Source organism: Cervus canadensis, chromosome 17 (assembly GCF_019320065.1).
Source record: "Cervus canadensis isolate Bull #8, Minnesota chromosome 17, ASM1932006v1, whole genome shotgun sequence".
NCBI lineage: Eukaryota > Metazoa > Chordata > Mammalia > Artiodactyla > Cervidae > Cervus > Cervus canadensis.
This window is the reverse complement of record NC_057402.1, coordinates 38,191,468-38,218,746: the sequence shown is the minus strand read 5'-3', so window position 1 is coordinate 38,218,746 and position 27,279 is coordinate 38,191,468. Positions and strand designations below refer to the sequence as shown.

The following is a 27,279-nucleotide window of genomic DNA, read 5'->3' as shown; positions in this document are numbered from 1 at the left end:
GTGGTGGACGCTCCTAACAGGGCCAGCAGCTCTGTTAGAACCATCCTGCTGAGCCACTTGGCTAGCCCCTTCTTGAGTTCTTCTCTGCCTCTCGTGGAGCTGCCTGGCCAGCTCTCCCAGCAGGCACGTGGCTCCCACACCCAGATGGCACCAAGGACATGTGACGTGTGGGTGGGTGAGCCAGCAGCCACAGTGTAGGCATGCGGCCCCACTTACTGAAGTTTGGATTCTGCCTTAGAGAAGGGCATGGAGATTTCAGGCCCTGGGAAGCAGACCAGGGCTCCCTTTCCTCCCTGGTGATGCCACGTTGGGGGCAAACTCTGCATGGGACTTGCCAGGACTGTGCCACTATTCATGTGCTGTCTCAACACCCTGTGTGGTCTCAGAGCACCCAGCACTGTCCCCACTACGGAGATGCCCCCATCCTACCTCCCTACCCCACATACACTGCACAATAAAGATGCACCGCATCCTTCTGCAGTCCCCACATGCAGAGCATCGTCTTTGCAGCTGCAGTTCACCCTGCTGAGAATTCCTCTCCATGGCGCTGGAAGGACAGGTCTGTGTCCTCCCCCTGCCCCAGCGCCCTCCTCAGCTGCAGTCATAAGCATTCCCTGAGGAAGTCACGAACACCTCTTCCAGGTACACGGAACAGTCACTCAACAAACGCCACTTCCCTGCCCCTTCTCCTGGGAATTCCTCAGGGTGAATTTCCAAGCCCAGCATTTCCTCTCTCTTCTCCGGCTTCTGAGGCTCAGCAAGGAGCAAACTGCCTTGCTGGCCCTGCATGCCTAGCCTATTTCAAGACTGCAGGTATTCAGGGCAAACACCAATGTGCTTTACTTGCACCCCACTCCTGACAAAGTAGGTGCTCAGTGGAAGTTTGCTGGTTGAGAGATCTGCGAAGATATCTTCCAGGATAAGGAATTGGAAGGGACCCTGGCTTGTGAAGGGCAGAGACATGTTGGGATAGGCAGAGGGGAACCCAGTGGAAAAACACATTAAAACCTACGTAGGGTGGGAGGCAGCGGGGTCTGGGTGGTCTGAGGGAAGAAGCCTCCCCAGGGGAGGCCAGAGAGAGGCCCGTGAGTGGTGACCTGCCTGGGACCACCCGGAGTCTCTCAGGCAGCCTCTAGGCAGCTGCAACTCATTTTTACCTGCTTTTTGCCAGCAGTCATGCCTGGGAGCATGCCTGGCTTTCTTTCATATTTAGCCCCTCTATGCGTATATATTTTACTTTAGAATAATGTCACTTTACAGCCATGAACTCCCTTCTGTCCCCAGAGTATTTTCAGAGGCCCCTCCCCATCAGTCTCCACCAGGACCCTTGGACCAGCCATCCATGGTAATAGATGAAATGGAGTTGAAGTGGCTTCCCAGGGTGTCACCATCACCATCACCATGTCCAAGCCAGCCACATCCTGCCTTTCAAGACAGCAGTTTGGGTCTAAAATGGCTATTTGATCTTAGAAACATGTCTTCAGGACTAAGTGCATGCAAAGCTTCAACATCGTTCCTTTTGGCTGATAACCTTTCTCTCCCCTCACTGTATTCTCAATCTAAACTTGTTTTTAAATCACTGCAGTTTTCTTGCATTTCTCTCTAGAGGAACTTGGATTTTGAAAAGCACCTCAGCCTCCCAAAACTTTACATAATTTATTGCAGACACATTTTGTGCTTGCAGTATCTTCCGGTACAAAAAGAGAATCTCCCTTTCATTTCCAGAAGTTGTTACAGACTTATCCTGAATTTAAATGTCTTGAAACTTCAGCCAGGACATGCTGCAAGTGTTGATTCCCATTGATACTGGAAATCAAACTGCATCCCAAGAGGACTGAGGTTTCCATACTTTGTCTGTGCCTTCCTGAATGACAAAAGAACTGAGTGGTTGGTATGTGAATTAAAGCCCATTTCATAGAAATTCACTTTTCTTTTAAAACCTTTAGGAAGACTAAGAAATAAAGCCGGTGGGTGAAGGTTATGTATAGAGGAGAACCCTGTATTTTTACAAGTGAGCTAGGCATCCCAGGAGCACAGGCTGGGAGCCCTGCACAGGAGACGTTGGGAGGCTCAGAGAAGTTTCATGAGGAACAGACATTTGAGCCAGGACCAGAGACCTCCCTTTCAGTGTTCTTGTGGGATTAAAGGAAATCCTGTAACACATTCAGCCTAGTACATTGTGTGTAGTATGTGCTCAGTAAGTAGGAGCTGCAGTGAAAAATCATGATCATTATCACCTTTGCTAGAGTTTCTGCGGCATCCACTAGCATGAAGTGGGTGATGAATCTGGGGGAGAAACATCCCCTGATTCTGAATATATTTTTAATTTCTTTTATTGAAGTATAGTTGATTTACAGTGTTGTATTACATTATGTTCTACTGTATAGCAGGGTGATTCAGCTATACATACATACATATATATATATATATATTTCTTTTCCATTACAGTTTATCACAGGATATTGAACACAGTTCCCTATGCTGTAAGTAGAACCTTGTTTATCCATTCTATATATAATAGTTTGAATCCCTGATTCTGAAATATTACTGTGGGAGACTTTTAATCTCACCCAACACCACAGGCAAAGTCACCTCTCTCTGTGGTCTCCCTGACTTGAGAGCAGAATTCATCAGCCCCATGTAGTCCCGCTTCTGTGGGTTCCTGCCCTCCCGCCCCCACGTCTGACACGGGCTCCTATGGGCCCCAGGACCCAGTGCTGGGGCTCCCGGAGCTGTGCCCAGACTGTCCACTAGCGGGTCTGCATCTGTAACTCAGTTTAGTGTCTGGTTACTTCCCTTCAGTCTTGGGGCCAAATGTATTGAGAAACAAATTGGTTGGTTGTCCAGACCAGTGGTGTTGTACACTAAACAGTTCACATCCCAAAGCAAGTCAGTAAAATTTAAATTTGGTACAACTAGCCCTCTTTCACCTGGCGTTGACATTCCTTCTCTAGGAATCTTAGAAATAGCTTTCTAAGACTACTGGAAATTTGTTGAGATTTTACTGGTTTTAATAGATTAATTACAGATGAATTAATATTACAATATCGTCTACTTGTCCAGGAAATAGTCTCACTTTATTCAGTGTTCAACTCCTGTTTTACAGTGGAATTTTTTAAGTTTCTTGGATGATTTCTATACCTTTGTTATTAGACTTTTTCATAAGGACTTTTTAGGATATTTTACTGTGCATATTTCTCTTTTTTTTTCTTTTTTTTAAGCAATAGCATGTGAGCCAAAAAAAGTGCTTTGAAAACTGTGTGAATGGTTTAAAGAATAAAATACATAGCCGTGCACCTGTCACACAGGAGGAACATGGTTGTACCCCGGAATTCATATGCCCACTCCCCCACCCACAGAGGTCACCACTGTCCTAAATCACCCATGTTTACACAGGTCTCCCTCAGCATCCTGATAAAGCCATTGTAAGTGGAAAATATCCCAAGTCAAAATGCATTTAACACATAAAACCTACCAAACATCATAGTTTAGCCCAGCTTCCTTCAAACCTGCTCAAAACACTTATATTAGCCTATAGTTGGGCAAAATCATCTAGCACAAAGACTGTCTTATAATGAAATGTTGAATATCTCATGTAATCTGTTAAATACTGTACTTGAAGCAAAAAAGAGAATGGATGTCTGGGTCCAGGCTGGTTGTAAGTGTACTGATCGTTTACCCTCATGGTCACTGCCCAGTATCTCCAGAACAGGTTATATGGTTTATCACTCACCCATGAAAAGATCAAAATTCAAGAGCTACCATATCATCCTTCAATCCTACTCCTGTGCATATATCTGGATAAAAACATGGTTTGAAAGGATCCATATACCCCAGTATTCATTGCAGTGTGGTTTACAATAGCCAAAACATGGAAACTACATAAGTGTCCGTGGACAGGGAATGGATAAAGAAGATGTGACACATACATACAATCGAATATTACTTAGTCATAAAAAAGAACAAAATAATGCCATTTGCAGCAACATGGATAGACCTGGAGATTTATAATACTAGGTGAAGTAAGTCAGACAGAGAAATACAACTATGATATTGCTTATATGAGGACTCTTGAAAAAAGATTAACATTTATTTACAAAGCAGAAACAGACTCATAGACGTAGAGAACAAACTTACTAAATTTACGATTACCGGGGGCTGGGGTTGGGGGGGGGGGTGACGGGGGGGTGGGGGAGAGACCGATTGGGAGTTTGGGATTGATATGTGCACCCTGGTATATTTAAAATAGATTACCAATAAGGACCTACTGTATAGCACAGGGAACTCTGCTCAACACTATAATAAGCTAAATGGGAAAGCAATTTAGAAAAGAATAGATACATATACATGCATGACTGAATCATTCTGTGGTACATCTGAAACTAACATAGCATTATTAATCAATTATACTTCAGTATAAAATAAAAATTTAAAAAATTTTTAAAGTACAGTTTCTACTGAATGCACGTAAATGTCACACCATCCTGAAGTTGAAAAATATGTAAGTATTGTAGAACCATCCCAAGTCCAGGACCGTTTATATTCCCAAGCTAAACTGTGCCTGGATCAGCCTGCTATTTGCACTTTATATAAGTGGATTGTGTGCATTCTTCTGTGGCTTAATTCTTTCCCTTAATATAGTTTATCTATCCAGTCATGTTGATGTCTGTAGCTATCATGCACTCATTTTGCCTGAAATTTGGATTCCATTCTGCAGTTGATGAGTAGCTGGTGGTTTCTGTGCTCCTAGGAGCTTGAGTGTGCTCTCAGGTGCATGGGTGTGAGGCCCAAAGGATGTGGCAGAGTTCCTGGGATGCCGGTGCCTTTCGTCTAGGTCAGGACATGCAGTTTTCGCAAACAGCTGCACTGCATTTGCCATTGACCAGCATCCAAAGAAGGTTCTATAGGATTTTCTCTATATCCTTGTCCATATATGGCTTTATTCCTTTATTTATTTTTTTTTCATTTATTTTTATTAGTTGGAGGCCAACCATTTCACAACATTGCAGTGGGTTTTGTCATACATTGACATGAATCAGCCATGGGGCTTTATTCCTTTAAATTGTTTTCTGCACAATTTCTACAAAATTTCTGCCTATTTCAATGGCCCATTTTTTGTTTGGGTTTTTTTCTTCCAGTAAATCTTAGGAATACTTTAAATTGTCTGAGTACCGTTTCTTAATCAGTGATATGTCTGGTAAGTGTCTCCTCACATCAGGTGGTCTGTCCACTCACTTTCTTAACAGTTTTAATACTTTTATGCAAAGCAATTTATAATTTATTTTAGCCATGTTTATGCTCTTATTTTGTCTTACTCAAGAAATTCTTTCTTACTTCAGAGTCACAAGAAATTTCCCATATTCTCTTCTAGAATTTGTATAGTTTAGCCTTAATTTAGAAATTTATTCTTGGTATGGTGAGGTCCAATTTCATTATTTCAATTTACATGATCACTGTGTTAGCATTGTATAGTGCAAAGTCTGTTCTTTTCCAACTGATCTGGAAAATCATCTGCATGTATCAAATGTCCATATATATATGTGATCCTTTTTTAGGTTTTCTATTCTGGACCACTTCCCTACGTGTCTATCCCTGTACTGTAAGGACAGAGTATCTTCATTTCTGTCATTTTGTGATGAGTCTGGTTACCCCACAGGGCCTTTCTCCACCTCATCCTTTATCTTCAGTGTGCATTGAACTTTGGGCTTCTAAATACACTTTGGAATTAATTTGCCAGTTGTACGCATGTACACACAACACCCCTCCACCCGACACACACATGTCCTTTAAGATATTAAATGCAATTATCTTAAAGGGCATGTGTGTGAACCTTTAAGAGTGTAATGTCTCCTCATCTATATCTCCACTTATTCAGACCTATTTTATCTCCATGAGGTTTCTGTACACTTTTTCTTAGGTTCATTCCTGTATATTTCATATTGATGCTATTGTATATTGGCATTTTTTACTTGGTTTTCTAAATCTTTCTGGTTCATACACACAGAATTTATTTCATATATTCATTTTATATCTGAAGCTTTTATTCTAGTAATTTATCAGCAAGATTTTTTTCTATGTATTAAGCCATATTTTCCACAAAAAGGTGGGTTTCTCCTTTCTTTTAAACTTCTCATACCTTTCACTTTAATTAACTTATTTATGTATCCTTAGTGCTCTGGCTAAGACTTCCAGGAGATTGGTGACCTACAGTGCTGACAGTGTGCTTCCCTGTTAGCTCAGCTGGTAAAGAATTCACCTGTAATGCAGGAGATCCCAGTTGTATTCCTGGGTCAGAAAGATCCCCTAGAGAAGGAATAGGTTACCCACTCTAGTATTGGGATTCCCTAGTGACTCAGATGGTAAAGAATCTGCCTGCAATGCAGGAGACCTGGGTTCAGTCCCTGGGTTGGAAAGATCCCCTGGAGGAGAGCATGGCAACCCACTGCAGTATCCCTGCCTGGAGAATCCCCATGGACAGAGGAGCCTGGCGGGCTGCAGTCCACTGGGTCACAAAGAGTCGGACACGACTGAGCGACTAAGCACAGCTAGTGCAGTGGTGATACTGTGACCTGATCTTATTCATGATCAAGGAAGGGCATTCAGCATTATACAGCATTTCACCATGAAGTGTAATCTTTCCTGTCATCTTTTAGAAGATATCCTGTATCAGGTTAAAGAGCATCTATTTCTACTTGGCTAAAGAGATTCTTTTATCGTGAATTGATGTTGAATTATATATTATATATCTTTTGCAATGGTCATCTGATTTTCCTCTTTAACTTATAATGTGGTGAATTTATAAGGTTTACACATTGAACTTATTTTGTTGACAATTAATGTTAGTTTAGGATTTCCTTTTTTAATCTTGGACTAAGATAACTCATTTTGCCCTTTTATTTTTAACCTTTAGTTTTAATAACAATCAGTTGATTAATAATCCAAATAAATACTATATTATCATTTCTTTTAACTAGTAATTATTTCTTGTATCTTACCTTTATCCATTGGATTTATTTTTCTTTTTATTTGAGTATTTTCTCTCTAAGTATTTTCAAGAGTCTGTGGGCAGTGAACCTTCTGAGCCTCTGTATGTCTGTAAACATACATCATCTTTTTCTTGAAATGTAATTTGTCTGTCCATATAGGCCTAGGTTCCAAATTCTACTCCCTTCATCTCCTGTCTTAAAATATATTTCTTTTTGAATGCTGTGTGGCCAATGGAAAAATCTTTAATTTGATTCTCATTCTTTTGTGTGTTTATTTTGAAAATATTTTATTGTGGGAAAATATACATAACATGGGGCTTTCCCTGGTAGCTTGGATGGTAAAGAATCTGCCTGCCATGTGGGAGACCGGGATTTGATCGCTGAGTCGGGAAGATCCTCTGGAGAAGGGAATGGTTACCCACTCCAGTGTTCTTACCCAGAGAATTCCACTGAATGGAGGCTACAGTCTGTGAGGTTGGAAAGAGTCAGAAATGACTGAGTGACTAACGCTTACTTTCATGCATGACATAAATGTATCATAAGTGTCCATTCAGTAGTATTAGGTACATTTACATTGTTATTCAACCATCACCACCATCCCTTCCTAGGACTTCTTCAAACCTCATTGTAACTCTTTATTCATTAAATCCTAACTCGCAATTCCTTATCTCCCAGCCCCTAACAACTTCCATTCTACTTTCTGCCCCTAAGAATTTAACTACTCTGGATACTTCATATAAGTGGAATCATACAGTGTCTGTCCTTTACTAGCTTATTTCACTTATAATGTCCTCAAGGTTCATACATGTTGTAATGTTTTTTAAAAGAATTTTTTATTGGAGTATAGTTGATTTACAATGTTGTGTCGGTTTCAGGTGTAGAGCAAGTGAGTCGGTTATACATATACATATATCCACTCCTTTACATTCTTTTCCCATGTAGTCCATTTCAGAGCACTGTGTAGCGATCCCTGTTCTATACAGTAGGTCCTTATTAGTTTCTATTATATTTATAGTAATGTGTATACATTCAATCCCAACCTTCCAATTTATCCCTTCTTCCTCCCCCCGCCCCAGTATGTTTTCTGCATCTTGGATGATGCAGACATTTCTCCAAAGAAAAGATACAGATGACTAACAAGCACATGAAAAGATGCTCAACATCACTAATTATTAGAGAAATTCAAAAAATTCAAAACTACAGTGAGGTATTATCTCACACTGATCAGAATGGCCATAAACAAATCTACAAGCAATATAAATGCTGGAGAGGGTAAGGAGGAAAGGGAACCCTCTTGCACTGTTGATGGTAATGTAGATTGGTACAGCCATTATGGAGAATAGTATGAAGGTTCCTTAAAAAACTAGGAATAAAACTACCATGCCTGCGTGCATGCTAAGTTGTTTCAATCATGTCTGACTCCTTGCTACTCTATGGACTATAGCCCACCAGGTTCCTCTGTCCATGGGATTCTCCAGGCAAGAATACTGGAGTGGGTTTCCATGCCCTTCTCCAGGGCATCTTCCCAACCCAACGATCGAACTCACATCTCTTATGTCTCCTTCATTGGCAGGCAGGTTCTTTACCACTAGTGCTACCTGGAAAGCTCCACAAAACTACCATATGACCCAGAAATCCCACTGCTGGGCATATATCCAGAGGAAACCATAATTGAAAAAGGTTCATGTACCCCAATGTTCATTGCAGCACTGTTTACAAAAGCCAAGACATAAAAGCAACCTAGATGTCTATTGACAGATGAATGGCTAAAGAAGTTGTGGTACATGTGCATGGTAGAATATTACACAGCTATAAAAAGGAAACATATTTGAGTCAATTCTAATGAGGTGGATGAACCTAGAGCCTACTATACAGAGTGATATAAGTCAGAAAGACAAATATTGTATTAATATATTAACATATATATATGGAATCTAGGAAGATGGTACTGATAATCCTATTTGCAGAGTAGCAAAAGAGATGGAGACATAAAGAACAGACTTTTGGACACAGTGTGGGAAGGAGAGGGTGGGATGATTTGAGAGAGTAGCATTGAAACATATGTAAAATAGATGGCCAGTGGGAATTTGCTATATGATTCAGGGAACCCACAGCCTCTGTGACAACCTAGAGGGGTGGGATGGGGAAGGAGGTGGGAAGGAGGTTCAAGAGGAAGGGGACATATGTATATCTATGGCTGATTCATGGTGACGTAGACAGTAACCATCACAATATTATAAGCAATTATCATCCAATTAAAAATAAAATTTGAAAAAACTAAAAATAGAGCTACCATATGATCTAGCAAATCCCAGTCTTGGGCATATATTCAGAGAAAAACACAATTCAAAAAGATACACATACCCCAGTGCTCACTGCAGCACTATTTACAATAGCCAGGATGTGGAAGCAAACTAAATGTCCATCAACAGAGGAATGAATAAAGGAAATGTAGTTCATATGTACAATGGAGGATTACTCACCCATAAAAGAAATGAAATAAAGCTACTTGCAACAACATGGATGGACCTAGAGATTGTCAGACAGAGAAAGGTAAATATCATATGATATCACTTAAATTAACTTCCTTCCTTTTTTAAGACTCAATCATACTTCATTGTATGGCTAGACCTTGTTTTTTTAATCTGTTCATTCATTCATTGATGGGAACTTGAGTTATGTCCACATTTTTGCTATTGTAAATAATTCTGATCAACAAGACTGTACAAATTTCTGTTCAAATCTCTGCTCTACCCAGAATTAGAATTGCTGTATCATATGGTAATTCTTTGTTTAATTTTTTGTGGTTCCTCATCTTGGTTACAGAGTTTTCTGTAGAAGCTGTACCATTTTACAGTCCCACCAGCAATGCAAAAGGGTTCCAATTTTCTTGTTTGTTTGTTTGTTTTCCCTCCTAATGGCTACGAAATGGTATCTCACTGTGGTTTTGGTTTGCATTTTTCTACTGATTACTGATATTGAGTACCTTTTCATGTGATTATTGGCCATTTATATATCTTCTTTGAACAAATGGGTATTAAAGCTCTTTATTTTAAAACTGAGTTGTTTGGGTTTTCTCTTGAGTTGTAGGTGTTCTTTATATATTCTGGATATTAATCAGTCACTTATCAGATATATGGTTAGCAAACATTTTCTCCCATCCCATAGGTTGCCTTTTCATTTCTGTGTCATTTGATGTGCAGAAGTTTTTTAATTAAGTTTAATTTTTTTGTTGCTTGTGCTATTTGTAACAATTCAAAGTTATCATTGCCAAATCCAAGATCATGAAGATTTTCCTCTAAAAGTATACTTTTAGCCCTTAAATACAGGTTTTTGATCTGTTTTGAAGTAACTTTGAGGTATTTGGAGAAGGGCATGGCAACCCACTCCAGTATTCTTGCCTGGAGAATTCCATGGACAGAGGAGCCTGGTGGGCTACAGTCTGTGTGGTTGCCAAGAGTCAGACACAACTGAGCGACTAATACTTTAAGGTATGGTGTAAGGTAACGGCCCAGCTTCATTTTTTTGTGTGTGGATATCCAATTTTTCCCAATAGTGTGAGAATTTTGTTCTTATCAAAATTATTTTGGCTACGGATTCTCATTCTTTTGCATTTAGTGTCTTCCAATGTCTGCTTTAAAATTCAGTTAGGTTTTTGAGGATATGTGATTTACCCATGTGGATGGAAGAAATCAAAGGGGAAACCAGCCTGGGTTCTGGAGCCCCAGGGTGCTCAGGATCTACAGGGACAGGACTGGCCATCCCCAGGCTGTGGGTGCACCCCCTGAGAGGCAGTCCCTGGATGCAGGAGAGATCCTCAGACTTCACCCAGAGCCTGTGTGTTAACATGGGGGAGAGCAGGGTTCTGGTACTATGTGTAGGGTATGACCCAGCTCCTTCCCCTCACCTGTGCAGTCATGGCCCTCCTAGCTTATGAATCCTGGGGGTCTGATGCCTACAAGAAAAGCCCACATCACAGATAAGCAAGTAGATCTCAGGAGTTAACATGCTACTCATGATATTTGCTCCCCCACCCCACTGCTGGGGGGCACCCTGCACTCACCTGGACTGAGGTGTGGTCCACAGGAACCCTCCTGACTCAAGATGCTGTTGGTGACACTCTGACCCCCTGGCCTGGTGCACCCCACCAGGAACAAGGAGTGGTCATCTGACCTCTTGAATTCCCTGAGGACCACACCATAATCCTGGCAAGGATGATGATGAACAGCTTCTAACTTTGTGATCCCCTGTGGTCTGTGCCACCTGAGGTTCTCATGGGATATCAGAAGTCGAGCTTCTGTCTGTGAGCCTCTCTGTGCACCTATCCTGGAGCATCAGCATAGCCCGTGAACTTCTCATGACTCTGACCTCACAGTCACTTCCTGAAGTTGACACTCACTTAGGAGACTTTTCCTTTTGTCCTGACCTAACTCTCAATGCTTTCATTTATTTAAAATTAAAGGGTAGGATGGTGTGTGAGGGAGGGAGATTCAGGGGCATGGGGTTCACTGTCAAGACCATTTCAAGGTCAAACTCTGTATCTTGATTACAGTGGTGGTTACACAGGTGTATACATTTTGTCAAAATCTATTTCCTTAAAGGGCTTCCCCGATAGCTCAGTTGGTAAAGATAGCTCAGTTGGTCCACCTGTAATGCAGGAGACCCCCCTGTGGCTCAGCTGGTTAAGAATCTGTCTGCAATGCAGGAGACCTAGGTTCTATCCCTGGTTTGGAAAGATCCTCTGGAGAAGGAAAGGGCTACCCACTCCAGTATTCTGGCCTGGAGAATTCCATGGACTTAAAAGTCACAAAGAGTCAGACGTGACTGAGTGACTTTCACTTTCATATACTTAAAATGTATGTAATTTATTATATGTAACCTGTTTGTCAATAAAGCTTACTTAAACAATTTTAAAGGCCATTTCAAGTTCATACCAAATATTTTAAATCATTTTAAAATTTGAAATATAAAAAAATTTTAAATTCTCACTTCTAATGAAATGTAAATGTTTTCTTTCATTATTGTCTTTTCCAGAGTTCTCAGGGGCTGTGGTCTCACGCCATCCACTGGGGCAACAATGGGCCATTTCCAGCTGAGACAGTGCCGCGTTGCCCCGGGTGCCTGACTGCCACCCACCTCCAGTGAATTGCAGTGTCTGAAAAGTGAGTTTCATGTTCATGGGGTCTGTCGTGACTATGCTGGGGTGGGGCAAGTGCAGTCGACATCTCCAACAGCAGAGCTTGTTGTGGTCCTGGAAACAGATGACCTAAAAATCAGGTTTAAAGCCAGGGATCAAGAGTGCATTAATTTATCTGCTGAAGTCCATTGAGAGGAAATTATGAAATGGATTTCATGTTGCATTAAGATTTGTGTTTAGGATAGTAAACATCACCCTTCTAAAGAACATGGCTGTAGTGAATACCAGGAGGTAATTTGATTTACACTAGTGCAGGATTTATTAAGCAACTCTGTTGCCATACTGTAGCTATCATGATTGATTTTTAAAATATTAGAAGAGCAACTTAAACAAAAGACTAAATTCTCATCTTACCATATTAATTGCTTTTATTTTTAATGTTCTTCTTAGTACTTGTCCAGAAATAGAATTTTTATCTAATTGATATCAGAGAGTAGCAATTCTTTTGCCTTATGACTCTTTAAACAAATATCTTCATTTACTTTTTTGCCTACTTTTCCTTTTGATAAACTCCAAACTCTTAGGAAAATGGAAAAAGAGGACAGTGAACACCTGTGTTCTTCACTCAGGTTTACTAGATGTTTACCCAAGTACACACTCAGATACATACACACGTGGAGAGATTGTAAATATGGATGTGTGTGTGTTACGGATGCATGTTCAGTTTTTTCTCTGAATCATTTGTACATAAATTGCAGACATCATGACACACTTCGCATATATCTCTTAAATTCATAGACTGTCTTCTTCAAAACTGTCCTATAATACCATTATCCCTGTGAAATTCAACATTGATAAAGCAATGTTTTCCAATATATAGTTCCAATTCAAATACCCCTGGTTGCCCCCCAAATATCCTTTATAGATGTTTTCCCTTATTTAGTATTCAGTTAAATGTCATTCACTGAATCTAGTTATATCTCTTTGTTGTTCAGTCACTAAGCTGTGCCCAACTCTTTGAGACCCCATGGACTGCAACACGCCAGGCTTCCCTATACTTCCCCATCTCTTGAAGTTTGCTCAAACTCATACCCATTGAGTCATTGATGCCATCCAACCATCTCATCCTCTGTCACCCCCTTCTCCTGTCTTCAATCTTTCCAAGCATCTTGAGTCTCTTTTCCAGTGAGTCGGCTCTTCACATCAGGTGGCCAAAGTATTGGAACTTTAGCTTCAGCATCAGTCCCCCCAAGTGAATATTCATGGTTGATTTCCTTTAGGATTGACTGGTTTGATGTTGCTATCCTAGGGACAACCCTGTTTTTGTTTTTTGCAATGTTCACATATTTGTAAAGAATCTAAGCCAAAAAATAAGAATCTAAGCCTTTTGTTTTGTAGAGTATCTCACAGGAGTTGTCTGACTGTCCTTCATCCTTAGCTGCAGATAGACATCTCATGTATTTGCCTCGCATTTACATCATCATGACCTAGTATTGGTAGTGACAAGTTCAGCTGGCCAAAGTGATTTCTGCCAGAGCTCTCCTTTATGATGTTACCTTATTTATTTCTTCTAATTAGTAAGTAATCTGTGGGGTGAGGTTTGAGATCATAGGAATGTTCTCTTTCCCAGATAATTTTCACCAATGACTTTAGCACCCATTGCTGGTTGTATTATGATTTTTCACTAATCGCTCGATCTGCACATCAGACTGTAACATAGTCCTCCCTTTTTCACTATTTCCACATCTGTGAGATCACACAAGGGAGTATCTGGGTAGTCAAGAGAAGGACTCTGAAATCAGACTGTATAGGTGTGCCCCTTGTCTCTGCCTCATGCTAACCAGACGACCTGGGTAAATGCTTCATTTCACAACCCTCAGTGCCCTAGTATTTAACACTGGCAACAGGAGTAAGTCATGCTAGAGGTGTCCAGTGGGGCTGGAGCCATGGTTGGCACTCACTGGGTACAATTACAGAGGCAGAAAGAATGGTTGAGTGCCCAGTGAGTGCTGCTCCAACCCTGAGTTCATTTGTAACCCTTGAAAGCTGATTCAGACCTTTGACCAAAGGGCTGATGAACATTAATGACAGGGCAGAGCCCTAGTCTGAGGGCTCATAATCCTAAATCCCTACACTTAGAAGGTTGAGTAGAGAAGCAAATTCATGGCAGGACGCATCCACCAGTGAACAGTGTCCCCAGGAGGTGACTCCACCCGCTGTTCTGGTTACCCCTCACACTCTCGGTCACACTCCCTTCCTCCCTGCTGCAGGCCTGGACCTCCCTGGCCCACTGTCTGTTTGCCTTTCAGTCACAGATAACTAATTGAGCTTTGGACCTTCAGACAAGGTTATTAGATTTCTTTCTGTTTAGATTCAGTCATTGTGGTTTTATTCAGTCCCTATGGTTTTATTTTCTGGCCGTGGAATCTTCCTTAAGAATGTTTTAGAAGTTTTACCAGGGAGATAGCTTGTGAATATACATGTGATTTACAGGCTACATGTGGACATGGATTAGATTGCTTCTGGAGAGTACTTCTAGCTAGATTATCTTGAAAACGCTTCTTCTGTACATTTTACTTATGTCATTTTCTTCCCCACAGTGCTTTCTTTTTTGCTATTGAAGTACAGGTGATTTACAATGTTGTGTTAATTACTGCTGTACACCAAAGTGATTCAGTTATCTATGTATATGCATTCTTTTTTATATTCTATTCCATTACAGTGTATCACAAGATATTGAATATATTTTTTTATATCTTTTATATATTTTTTCTGTGCTATAAAGTACGACCTTGTTGTTTATAAAAGCTTGCATGTGCTAACCCCAACCTCCCCCTTGGCAAACTTACCTGCGATTCTTAAAAGCAGATGAGGGCTGGTATGATAAAGGATGCTTGTGACTGCAGCCAGCGTGCTTCCTGCTTGTCAGACAGAGTGTGCAGGATGGTTCTGTGGTGTCCCCTGTTCTCCTGCTCCCTGGGGCGATAGCCAGCCCAGCTGGCATCCCCAACCCAAAGCTCCTCTGAAGTTTCCCACCGCCTCCTTCCGATTTCCTCCTTCTTAGCAGTTTACGAGCTGGGGACCCTCTGCCTGTCTCTGTGTCCCTTTGGGATGAGTTCCTTGGGGAAAGAACTAGGTTGTAGGTATGACATCAACTTGATGGGATGGGTGGAGCAAAGTTGAAAATCGGATCTCTGCTTCTGCAGAGACACAGAAGAGAGCATTTGGGTTTGTTTGGGTTTTGTTTTGTTTTGTTTTGATTGAAATGTAGTTGATTTATTTACAATATTGTGTTAGTTTCAGGTGTATAGCACAATGATCCATTTATACATATATATATTTTTTACGTTCCCTCCTGTTATAGGTTATTACAAGATATTGAATATAGTTCCCTGTGCTATACTGGAAATCTTTGTTGATTACTTGAGTTTCATTTGAACACGTGGGTAGAAGTATCAGGGCGGCCTTTTATTTTTCATTTCCTAATATGTACCATGAGGAATTTCTGCCCCCTTGAAAACCTGAGTTACCTGGTTTTGAGAGGCGTGCTCCAAACCAGCATGCTTAAGGATGGCCTTGAGGCATCTTGAAGGCTCGGAGAAGCCCCTCTTGGAGAAGCCCCCTCCACGAGGTTGGCAGGCCCTGGGCCTTGCAGGGGGCCTCCCCGGCAACCCTGGGCCAGGACCCTGAGTCCCTCTCTTCTGCTCCCTTTTCCTGCTTCCTTGTGCCTGACAGGAAGGGCCTGAGTCTTCTGCAGCTGCTTCCCTGGATCCCAGGAGCTCACGCTTTTCTGGGGCGAGTGTGATCAGGGTGCTGTGTTTGTCTGTGTCACACACACCTATACTTCTCCAGGAAGGATGGGCCCATGTCGCCCCAGACTAGGTGACATATCCAGGTCATGAGGAAGGTAGCAGAGCCAGGGGCCTGAGGTCCTCCTAGGGAACCTGGCTCTGCCCATTGGTGCCAAACTCTGGGGCAGTGGGGTGGGGATGCTGGGCAGATAGGCTGTGCTTCCATCCATGTGAAACATCAGCTCTTGGGCTCTGAGGTTCTGGGGTCTCAGGGTCAAGTGCTCACTCCCACTTTCTAGCTGGGTGGCCCTGACTCCCCAGCTGCCCAAGGAGTCAGTGGTTCCCCAGGGGGTTGGACTCTGAGCAAAAAAAAAAAAAAAAATGTTGAAATCAACTACCTCAAACTTGCTGTATTGTCTCCAAAGCTGCAAAGCTTCTTATTTGATCTTGAGCCAGGACTTAAGTGTTTGAGTGATATTGGCTTCACCATTCTTTCCTAAGGGGAGTTGTACATATATATTCTGCTTAAAAGTGTCATTTCTTTCTTAACTCAGACAGCTGACCCTGTAAACTTTAACTTCGTGTGTATCCACTTCAGTATAGAACCAACGTTTTAAAAATTATTAATATTTTTTGTTTACAAAACAGAAATAGAACCACAGACATAGAAACAAACATACGGTTACCAAAGGGGGAAGGGAGTGGCGGATAAGTTAGGAGTTTGGAATTAACATATACACACAGTTATCAACATATATATAAAATAGAGGACTTCCCAGGTGTTTCAGTGGTAAAGAATCTGCCTGCAATGCAGGAGAACTGGGTTCGATCCCTGGGTGGGGAAAATCCCCTGGGGGAGGATACAGCAACCCACTCCAGTATTCTTGCCTGGAGAATTCCGTGGACAAAGGAGCTTGGTGGGCTACAGTCCATGGGGTTGCAAAGAGTTGGACATGACTGAATGACTAACACACACACACACACACACACACACACTCATAAAATAGATAAACAGCAAGGACTGCTACATAGCACAGGGAGCAATACTCAGTATCTTATAACAACTTATAAGGGAGAAGAATCTGAAAAAGTATATATATTGTTGTTGTTGTTTAGTTAATAAGTCTTGACTGACTCTTTTGCGACCCAGTGGACTGTAGCCTGCTAGGCTCCTTCTGTCCATGGGATCTCTCAGGGAAGAATACTAGAGTGGGTTGCCACTTTTCATTCTCCATGGGCTCTTCCCAACCCAGGGTTTGAATCCATGTTTCCTACATTGGCAGGCGGATTCTCTACTGCCACCAGGGAAGGCCTGTATGAAATAAGTTCTTTTGATATGACATAAAAGCAAATCTTCTGAAAGAATGGTACTCCAGAGAGTTTTATTAGGTGTCTAAAGTTATTAGTTTAAGAATATATTTGCAACTAAATGAATAGATAATTACAACAGTAATCATCATATATAACCTGTTTTTGGTACCCACTGTGGGCGAGGCACTGTGTTGTGTAATCACCCCCAGAACTGTGTAAAACAGGAGCTACTATCTTCATTTCAAAGTGAAGCAGTGAGAGCCAGGGACGAAATTGATTGTCCCAGTTTATTTGCAGGCCTGTGTGCATTTGTATTTCAAGATAAGTGTTCCTAGTGATTAAAGCTTGAAACTCTGATATCCCAAGAATGCAATTAGTAGATTAACACATTCAGGTCATAAAGTTGTCAGGTAAGTATAGGAAACTGATTGGATTCTTAAAAATCTACCTATCTCAGTGCCAGCTATTATAAAATATACAGAGCCATCCAGGATGATGCATGTCTGTAGATGTCTTTTTCCTTTTGTTTGTTCCTTCATTTAGGTAAACTGGCTTCTTCTGTTTGGAGAGATAGATACTTAGATAAAACTGAATTTTATAATAGCCTGTTTGAGCATAAAAGCTGAAATTCTCCTTTGCTTTTGAAATTTAATTATTTTTTAATGGAAAAGAGCTATCACATCTACTCCCTTTGTTTCACTTACTGTAAGTATGCTGGAAACTTCCAAGTGTAAATATCTAGCTCACTGGAACTTCTGTCTAAATATCCCCTAGATAACTTTCCTGACCTCTTTAACATGCACACACACACACACACACACAGATACACATTTATGCAAAGATGCATATATGCTTATGCACACATGCATATATATGCATCCACATCCAACATAAACACAAGTACACATACTCATATCCTGACACACAGAAGCTCACACACACATACTCCTATACATGTGCATGAAATCACACGTGAACACCTCAACACACGTACACACATGGTCTATAATCCAAATGGAGTTTATTTTTATATGTGGTGTGAGGTCTAGATTGAGGTGTTTTTGTCTCTTTGCTTTTGCATATGACTGTCAATTGGTTCTAGGATCACTGTTTGAAAAGTCTGTCCTTTTCCCATCAATTGCCTTGGTACCTTTGTCAAAATCTCAGCTGTCTGTTTTCTGTTCCATTGATCTGTGTATCTATCCTCTCCCAAATACCACACTGTCTTGCCCACAGTAGATTTATAATGCATTTTTAAGCAGCATGAATCCTCCAACTTTTTTTCTTTTTTCAAAATTGTTTTTGGCTAATCTGGTTCCTTCATCTTTCCATGTAAGTTTTAGAATCCACTTATCCATGTCTACAAAGGATCCTACTTAGATGTTGAATGGGATTGTATTTAATTTGTAGATGATTTGAGGGTAATTGACTTCTTAACTACACTGTATCTTGCAGTCCATGCTAGTAGTACATCTCTTCATTTATTTAGGTCATGGTCGGTCTCTTTTGTCTGATTTTTGTGAGCTCCCTACAATTTGTTTCAGGAATATATCCTTGCTCTGTTGATCTTCAGGTCTATACACATTCTGCTCTACCTGTTTGGCTCTGTCCTTACTTCCCACCCACCCCCCATATTCACATGGAGATCAGCTCTCTACCTCTTAACTTGCAAAATTCTTAGTTCTTCTGCAGATGAGAGATCACTTCCTCAGCCCCGTTAATTCTCTCCTCCATGCCTATGTAGGACAGGCTTATCTCTCTTATAGCACTAAGTACCACGTAATGTCACTTCTTTAGTTTGTTCTTTTTGGCCACCAGCCTGAATACTCTTTGAAGGAAGAGCCCAAGCCTGATTTTGGATTGCACATAACACAGAGAAAGGGCTTAGTGAACAACAGTTGGTTATGGAAATGGATAAATAAAGAAGTGCAGGGAAATGAAAGGAGGAAGATAAACTAATAGTTAATGAGGCTCTAGTCTGTGTCAATCACTGTGTCAGGGCAGAGATAAATAAATTGATTGATTGATAGAGAAAAATTAAATTGACAGAAAGATAGTCACTAGGCAGTAAAACTGATAGATATAAAGATGTAGAGGGAGGGAGGAAGATAAAAGTAGGTGGATAGACATACAGATAAAGGCAGACAATCAGATGAATACACCAACAGACATATATGTGTAGTTAGACAAATGGATTGAAACACAGACAGACATAGAGACTAGAAGATGGACAGACCGTTACTAGATTAGATAAATAGATAGTAGTAAGACAGACAAAAAATCAGGGAAAAGGGAGGTATATTGACAGTAAGATAGATATTTATATGAATGTATAGTGAGATAGATAAGCATATAGTCAGATAGACACAAAGCCAAACAGAAAAGGAAAGAGATTGAAAAGTAGAGAGATAGGTAAGTAGTCAGCTTGGCAGGTAGGTAGAAATAGAGAAGGGAGGGAGGGATATAGTTTAACTTAAGTTTAGTTAATCTTAACAAAATTCTAAGAAAGATATGGTATATTCCCCCCTTGTATAGATGAGAAAAAGATTGAAGGGGCTTTAGTGACCATCCAGAGGTCATGCTTACAGAGGATGGCAGCACCCAGGTCTTATCAGTCTGGCCTTTCTCCTTTGTTTCTCCAACTTCCATCACTGCCTTACCAACTGAGCCTTTCCTTTCTTTTGTTCCCTTCAGTTTCCAGGCTTGAGCCCACCTGTCATTTCTTATCTAATTGAATAGCTTCTGCAGAAAATAATACTTCAAGTAGATTGTATCATGTGAGCACAAAGCAGAGCTCCGAAAGCCAGAAGTGAAATTAAAAGGAGGGCTGTGGCTTTTTAGACGTTGTCCTACACATGAGATTCTTTTCCCTTTCAATAGTTTTAATTATTCTATAATACATGGATATTCTCACATGCCTTAGAGAAATGTTCATATAGCCAACTCAGGGACAGGTCATGCCTGGTGCCATAGGTGATGCAGACATTCCTCTTTGACAAACAGTCATTTTGGATATTTCCAGCTGTGCTGCAAGGAACATCCTTATATGCACATCCTTGTGCACTTGAGCATGGCTGACTCTATGAAAGATATCAAGAGGCAGAATTACGTTTAAAAAACTGAGATACTGAACAAAATGCTCTCCATTGACCTCACCACAAATCCCATATACTCCCCCTAGAGGTGGAAAAATAACCCATTTCAACACCTCAGGGCTGATTTTTCCAAACTTAATTTTTAAATTTAATTTATTTATTTTTAACTGGAGGATCATTGCTTTACAATGTTTTAGTTTCTGCCATACATTAACATGAATCACCTGTGGTGGTAGTGGTTTAGTTGCTAAGTTGTGTCTGACTTTTAAAAAAAAATTATTTATTTTTTAGCTGAAGGATAATTGCTTTACAGAATTTTGTTGTTTTCTATCAAACATCAACAATAATCAGCCATAGGTGCACGCATGTCCCCTCCCTCCTGAACCTCCCTCCCATCTCCCTCCCCATCCCACCCCTCTAGATTGTTACCGAACCCCTGCCTGAGTTCCCTGAGTCATACAGTAAATTCCCACTGGCTATCTATTTTACATATGGTATTGTAAGTTTCCATGTTACTCTCTCCATACGACTCACCCTCTCCCTCCTGCCCTCCCACTGTGTCCATAAGTCTGTTCCCTATGTCTGTTTCTCCATTGCTGCCCTGAAAAATTAATTTATCAGTGCCATCTTTCTAGATTCCATATATATGCGTTAGTATATGATATTTATATTTCTCTTTCTGATGCACTTCACTCTGTATAATAGGCTCTAGGTTTGTCCACCTCATTAGAACTGACTCAAATGTGTTCCTTTTTGTGGCTGAGTATTATTCCATTGTATATATGTACTGCAGATTCTTTATCCATTCATCTGTCAATGGACATCTAAGCTGCTTCCATGTCCTAGCTACTGTAAGTAGTGCTGCATTGAACATTGGGGTACATGTGTCTTTTTCAATTCTGGTTTCCTTAGAGTATATGCCCAGTAGTAGAATTGCTGGGCCATGTGGTAGTTTTATTGCTAGTTTTTTAAGGACTCTCCATATTGTTCTCCATAGTGTCTGTATCAGTTTGCATTCCCACTAACAGTGTAAGAGAGATTCCTTTTCTTCTTATCCTTTCCAGAATTTATTGTTTCTAGACTTTTTGATGATGGCCATTCTGACCTGTGTGAGATGATACCTCATTGTAACTTTGATGGTATTTCTCCACAGAAGATGTACAGAATGCTAATAAACACATGAAAAGATGCTCTGCCCATTTTTTGATTGGGTTCTTTGTTTTTCTGATATTGAGCTTCATGAGCTGCTTGTATATTTTAAAGATTAATCTTTTGGCAATTGCTTCACTTAAAGTTACTCTCTCCCATTCTGAGGGTTGTCTTTTCATCTTGTTTATGGCTTCCTTTGCTGTGCAAAAGCTTTTAAGTTTAATTAGTTCCCACATTTATTTTTGTTTTTATTTCCATTACTGTAGAAGATGGGTCATAGAGGATCTTGCTATGATTTATGTCAAGGAGTGTTCTACGTATGTTTTCCTCTAAGAGTTTTATAGTTTCTGATCTTACATTTAGGTCTTTAATTCATTTTGAGTTTATCTTTATGTATGGTGTTAAGAAATGTTCAAATTTCATTATTTTACACATAGCTGTCCAGTTTTCCCAGCACCACTTACTGAAGAGACTATTTTTTCTCCATTGTATATTCTTGCCTCCTCTGTCAAAGATGAGATGCTCATAGGTGCATGGGTTTATCTCTGGACTTGCTGTCTTGTTCCATTGGTCTATATTTCTATTTTTGTGCCATCCATACTATCTTGATGACTGTAGCTTTGTAGTATAGTCTAAAGTCAAGAAGGTTGATTCCTCTGGCTCTCCATTTCTCTTTCTCAAGTTTGCTTTGGCTATCTGGGGTCTTCTGTATTTTCATACACATTGTTAAATTATCTGCTCTAGTTCTCTGAAAAAGGCCATTGGAAATTTGCTAGGGATTGCATTGAATCTGTAGATTGCTTTGGGTAGTATAGTCATTTTCACAATATTGATTCTTTCAATCCAAGAATCCTGTATCATCTCTTCATCTCTTTATGTTGTCTTTGATTTCTTTCATCAGTATCTTTTAATTTTCTATATACAGTTCTTTTGTCTCCTTAAGTAGGTTCATTCCTAGGTATTTTATTCTTTTTGTTGCAGTGGTGAATGGGATTGATTGCTTAATTTCTCTTTCTGATTTTTCATCATTAGTGTATAGGAATGCAAGGGATTTTTGTGTTTTGATTTTGTATCCTACAACTTTACTAAATTCACTGATTAGTTCTAGTAATTTTCTTATATGATCTTTAGGGTTTTCTGTGTATAGTCATGTCATCTGCAAACAGTAAGAGTTTCTTTTCCAATCTGGATTCCTCTCTTTTTTCCCAATCTGGATTCCTTTTATTTCTATTTATTCTCTGATTGCCGTGGCTAGGACTTTCAGAACTGTTAAATAATAGTGGTGAGAGTGGGCACTCTTGTCTTATTCCTGATCTTACAGGAAATGCTTTCAGTTTTTTCACCATTGAGAATAATGTTTATGGGTGTGTTTGATATCAGTTCAGTTCAGTTCAGTCACTCAGTTGTGTCTGACTCTTTGCGACCCCATGAATCGCAGCACACCAGGCCTGGCCTTTATTTTGTTGAGGTAGGTTCCTTTTGTGCCTATTTTCTGAAGAGTTTTATCATAAATGGGTACTGGATTTTATGAAAAGCTTTTTCTGCATCTATTGATATTATCATATGATTTTTATCTTTTAATTTGTTAACACAGTGTATCACGTTGATTGATTTGCATATACTGAAGAATCCTTAAATCTCTTGGATAAACCTGACTTGATCATGGCATATGATCCTTTCAATAAGTTGTTGGATTCTGTTTGCAAGAATTTTGTTGAGGATTTTTGTATCTATGTTCATAAGTGATATTGGCTTATAATTTTCTTTTTTGTGATGTCTTTGTCTGGTTTTGGTATCATGGTGATGGTGGCCTCATAGAATGAGTTTGGAAATGTTCATTCCTCTGAAATTGTTTGGATCAGTTTGAGAAGGACAGGCATTAGCTCTTCTCTAAATGTTTGATAGAATTCACCTGTGAAACTGTCTGTCCCTAGGCTTTTGTTTCTTGGGAGATTTTTGGTCCCAGTTTTTATTTCAGTGCCTGTGATTGACTTTTTCATAATTTCTGTTTCTTCCTGTTTCAGTCTTGAAGGTTGAACTTTTCTAAGAATTTGTTATTTTTCCAGGTTGTCCATTTCATTGGCTTATAGTTGCTCATAATATTCATGTATGATATTTGTATTTCTGCATTGTCTGTTGTAACCCCCTCCTTTTTTCATTCCAATTTTGTTGATTTGAGTCTTCTCCCTTTTTTTCTTGATGAGTCTGGCCAGTGGTTTGTCAATTTTGTTTACCTTCTCAAAGAACCACTTTTAGTTTTATGATCTTTGTTATTGTTTCCTGTACTTCTTTTTCACTTATTTGTGCTTTGATCTTTGCATGCAGATTCTTTTACCATCTGAGCCACCAGGGGAGCCCCAAGTTTAGGTTGTCTATTCGATGTTTTTCTTATTTCTTGGGGTAGAATTGCATTGCTATAAACTTCCCTCTTAGAACTGCTTTTGCTGCATCCCATAGGTTTTGAGTTGTTGTATTTTCATTGTCATTTGTTTCTAGGTATTTTTTAATTTCCCCTTTGATTTCCTCAGTAACCTGTTGGTTATCTAGAATCATAATGTTTAATCTCCATGTGTTTGTGTTTTTTACAGTTTTTCTGTAATTTATATTTAGTCTCATAGTGTAGTGGTCAGAAAAGATGCTTGATAGGATTTCAACTTTCTTAAATTTACCAAGGTTTGATTTGTGACCCAAAATGTGATCTATCCTGGAGAATGTTCTGTGTATACTTGAGAAGTGTATTCTTTGGTATTTGGATGGAATGTCTTGAAGGTATCAATTAGGTTCATCTGGTCTAATGTGTCATTTAAGGCTGTATTTGTTTATAAATTTTCTGTTTTGATGATCTATGCATTGGTGTAAGTAGGGTGTTAAAGTCCCCCACTATTATTGTTTTACTGTCTATTTCCCCCTTTATGTCTGTTATTGTTTGCCTTATGTACTGAGGTGCTCCTATGTTGGGTGCATAAATATTTACAATTTTCATGTATTCTTGAATTGATCCCTTGATCATTATGTAATGTCCTCCTTTATCTCATGTAATATTCTTTAAGGTCTATTTTGTCTAATATGAGAATTGCTGCTCTGGCTTCCTTTTGATTTCCATTTGCATGGAGTATCTTTTCCCATCCCCTTACTTTCAGTCTGTATGTGTCTCTAGGTCTGAAGTGGGGCTCTTGTAGACAGCGTATGTATAGGCTTGTTTTTGTATCCATTCAGCAACTCTGTGTCTTTTGGTTGAAGTGTTTAATCCATTTACACTTAAAGTAATTATTATATAAACATTCCTATTGACATTTTCTTAATTGTTCTGCATTTGCTTTTGTGGGTCTTTTCCTTCTCTTGTGTTTCCTGCCTACAGAAATCTCTTTAGCATTTGTTGTAAAGCTGCTTTGGTGGTGCTAAATACTCTTACTTGTCTGTAGAACTTTTGATTTCTCTATCAATTTTGAATGAGCTCCTTGCTGGGTAATCTTGGTTGTAGATTTTTCCCTTTCATTACTTCAAATATATCCTGCCATTCCTTTCTGTCCTGCAGAGTTTCTGCTGAAAGATCAGCTGTTCACTGTATGTTTCCTTTGTATGTTACATGTTGCTTTTCCCTTGCCTCTTTTAATATTTTTTCTTTGCATTTAATTTTTGTTGGTTGATTAATGTGTCTCAGGGTGTTTCTCCTTGGATGTTTCTCCTATTTCCTTTCCCATGTTAGGGAAAATTTCAACTATAATTTCTTCAAAAATTTTCTCAGACGCTTTCTTTTTCTCTTCTTCTTCTGGTACCCCTATCATTTGAATGTTGATACATTTAATATTGTCCCAGAGGTCTCTGAGACTATCGTCAATTCTTTTCATTCTTTTTTTCTTTATTCTGCTCTTCAACAGTAATTTCTACCATATTATCTTCCAGTTCACTTATCTGTTCTGCCTCAGTTGTCCTGCCGTTGATTTCTTCTAGAGTATTTTTAATTTCAGTAATTGTGTTTTTTGTCACTATTTATTCTTTATTTCTTCTAGGTCTTTTTAAATGTGTTAAATGCTTCTTGCATTTTCTCCATTCTATTTTCGAGATTTTGGATCATCTTTACTATCATTATTCTGAATTATTTTCAGGCAGTTTGCCTATTACCTCTTCATTTATTTAGTCTTAGGGGTTTTTACCTTGTTTTCTTCATTTGTACAATAGTTCTATGTCTTTTCACTTTGTCTAACTTATTGTGTTTGAGGTTTCCTTTCCCCGGGCTATAGGATCATAGTTCCTTTTGCTTTTGGTCTCTGGCCTCTTCAGATAAGGTTTCTTCAGTGTCTTGTGTAGCCTTTGTGTTAGGAGGGACTTGTGCCTGTGTTCTGGTGGGAGAAGGTGAGTTTTTCCCTCTGATGGGCAGAGCTGTGTGAGGTGGTATGATTTGGGATGTCCATGGGATGCCTATCTGCTGATGATTAGGTTTGGGATCTTACCTTGCCTGTTGTTTGGGTGAGGCTTCCACTGCTGGGTGCTGTTAGCAGTTAGGGGTGCCAAGTCTTGGATACAGGTGGAGGCCTTCATGGGAGGTCTCACTAATTAATAGTCCCTGGGATCAGGAGTTCTCTGGCAGTCTAGTGTCCTGGACTCAGCATTGCCACCCCAGAGGCTCAGGCCCAATCTCTGGTCAAGGAACCCCTAAAAATCTGATTGTTATGGCAGTAAAGGGGATTTAAACAAATAAGCAAAACAAAACAGAAATAAACAAAAAATGAACCCCAGATAAATGGTAAATGCAAAATCAGAAATATAGAAACAAAAATGAACATACACACACAAACACATACACACAAACATCCAAAACCAAAACAGTCTGAAGAGAATGACATACCAAGAGAGTGACCCAGTGAGCAAAGGAAACCAAAATTGTTATCAATTAAAAACAAAACTAAAACACAAAACAGAAACCAAGACCAAAGCAGAGTGTCAACTGAGGAATAAAGCAAAGAAAACAAATCAAACTAACAAACATAGTGAAAAAAAGAAAGAAAAGAATAGAAAAGTAAAGTTAAATAATGTATATAAATATATATATATTAAATAATAACTACAACAAGAAAAGAGCAAAACAAAAACAAACAAACAAAATCACAGAACTGCAGAAAGCCAACATAGAAGTATAGGAAATTAAAAGTGTGATTTTTCAAAAAGTTCTCAAAAGCCTAAATAGGGATAATAATGATAAAAATAACAAACCACAGCTACAGAGAAAAAAAAAGAAAAAGAAAAAACTCCTGAACCAACTACAGAAAAATCAAAATATAAAAATAGTAATAAATGTTTTCCTTGAGTCTCAGCTGTTTACCCCTCTGTCAGCCATAGCCCACCTCTGCTTCCCTAGGAGACCCTCCAGTACTGGGCGGGGGTGGGGGGCTGGTCTCTCTGGACCTGCTGTGGTGACAGCAGAACCTATTCTGGCCCTGCTCCTACGTGTTCTTGCCCCCAGTGTCCACAGCTGCCAGAGCTAGGGCATTTTCTTTTGTGGGAACGCTCATTGTCCTTTTATATATTCCTTAGAATCAGAGTCTACCTAGTTGATCATGTGAATTTAATCTACAGATTTTACAGCTGGTGGAAAGGTTTTCGATCCTCTTCCTTAGTCACTACGCCCCTGGGGCTCAGTTGTGGTTTTATCCCCACCTCCACATGTGGGTCATCCATGGGAGTCTGCTCTTGAGGCTGTCCTGGAGGATTTGGGACTGCCCCAGTGACCAACGGGCATGGAGGTGGTGTGGCTGCTTGAATCACAGAGCCCCTGTTAGTGCCAAATTTGCAGGGAAGCTGATAGCCATGGG

The 27,279-nt window shown here is 39.8% G+C and overlaps 1 protein-coding gene across 4 annotated transcripts in view; it reads left to right on the top strand.

Annotated features, from left to right (window-relative positions):
• OTUD7A (OTU deubiquitinase 7A) overlaps positions 1-27,279 on the top strand; it is a 381,326-nt gene that overhangs the window by 176,799 nt on the left and 177,248 nt on the right. For all 4 annotated transcript variants that reach the window (XM_043434490.1, XM_043434492.1, XM_043434491.1 and 1 more), the window contains one exon: positions 12,021-12,148. The gene's annotated coding sequence lies outside the window, so the exon portion shown is untranslated. The remainder of the gene's footprint in view (positions 1-12,020; positions 12,149-27,279) is intronic.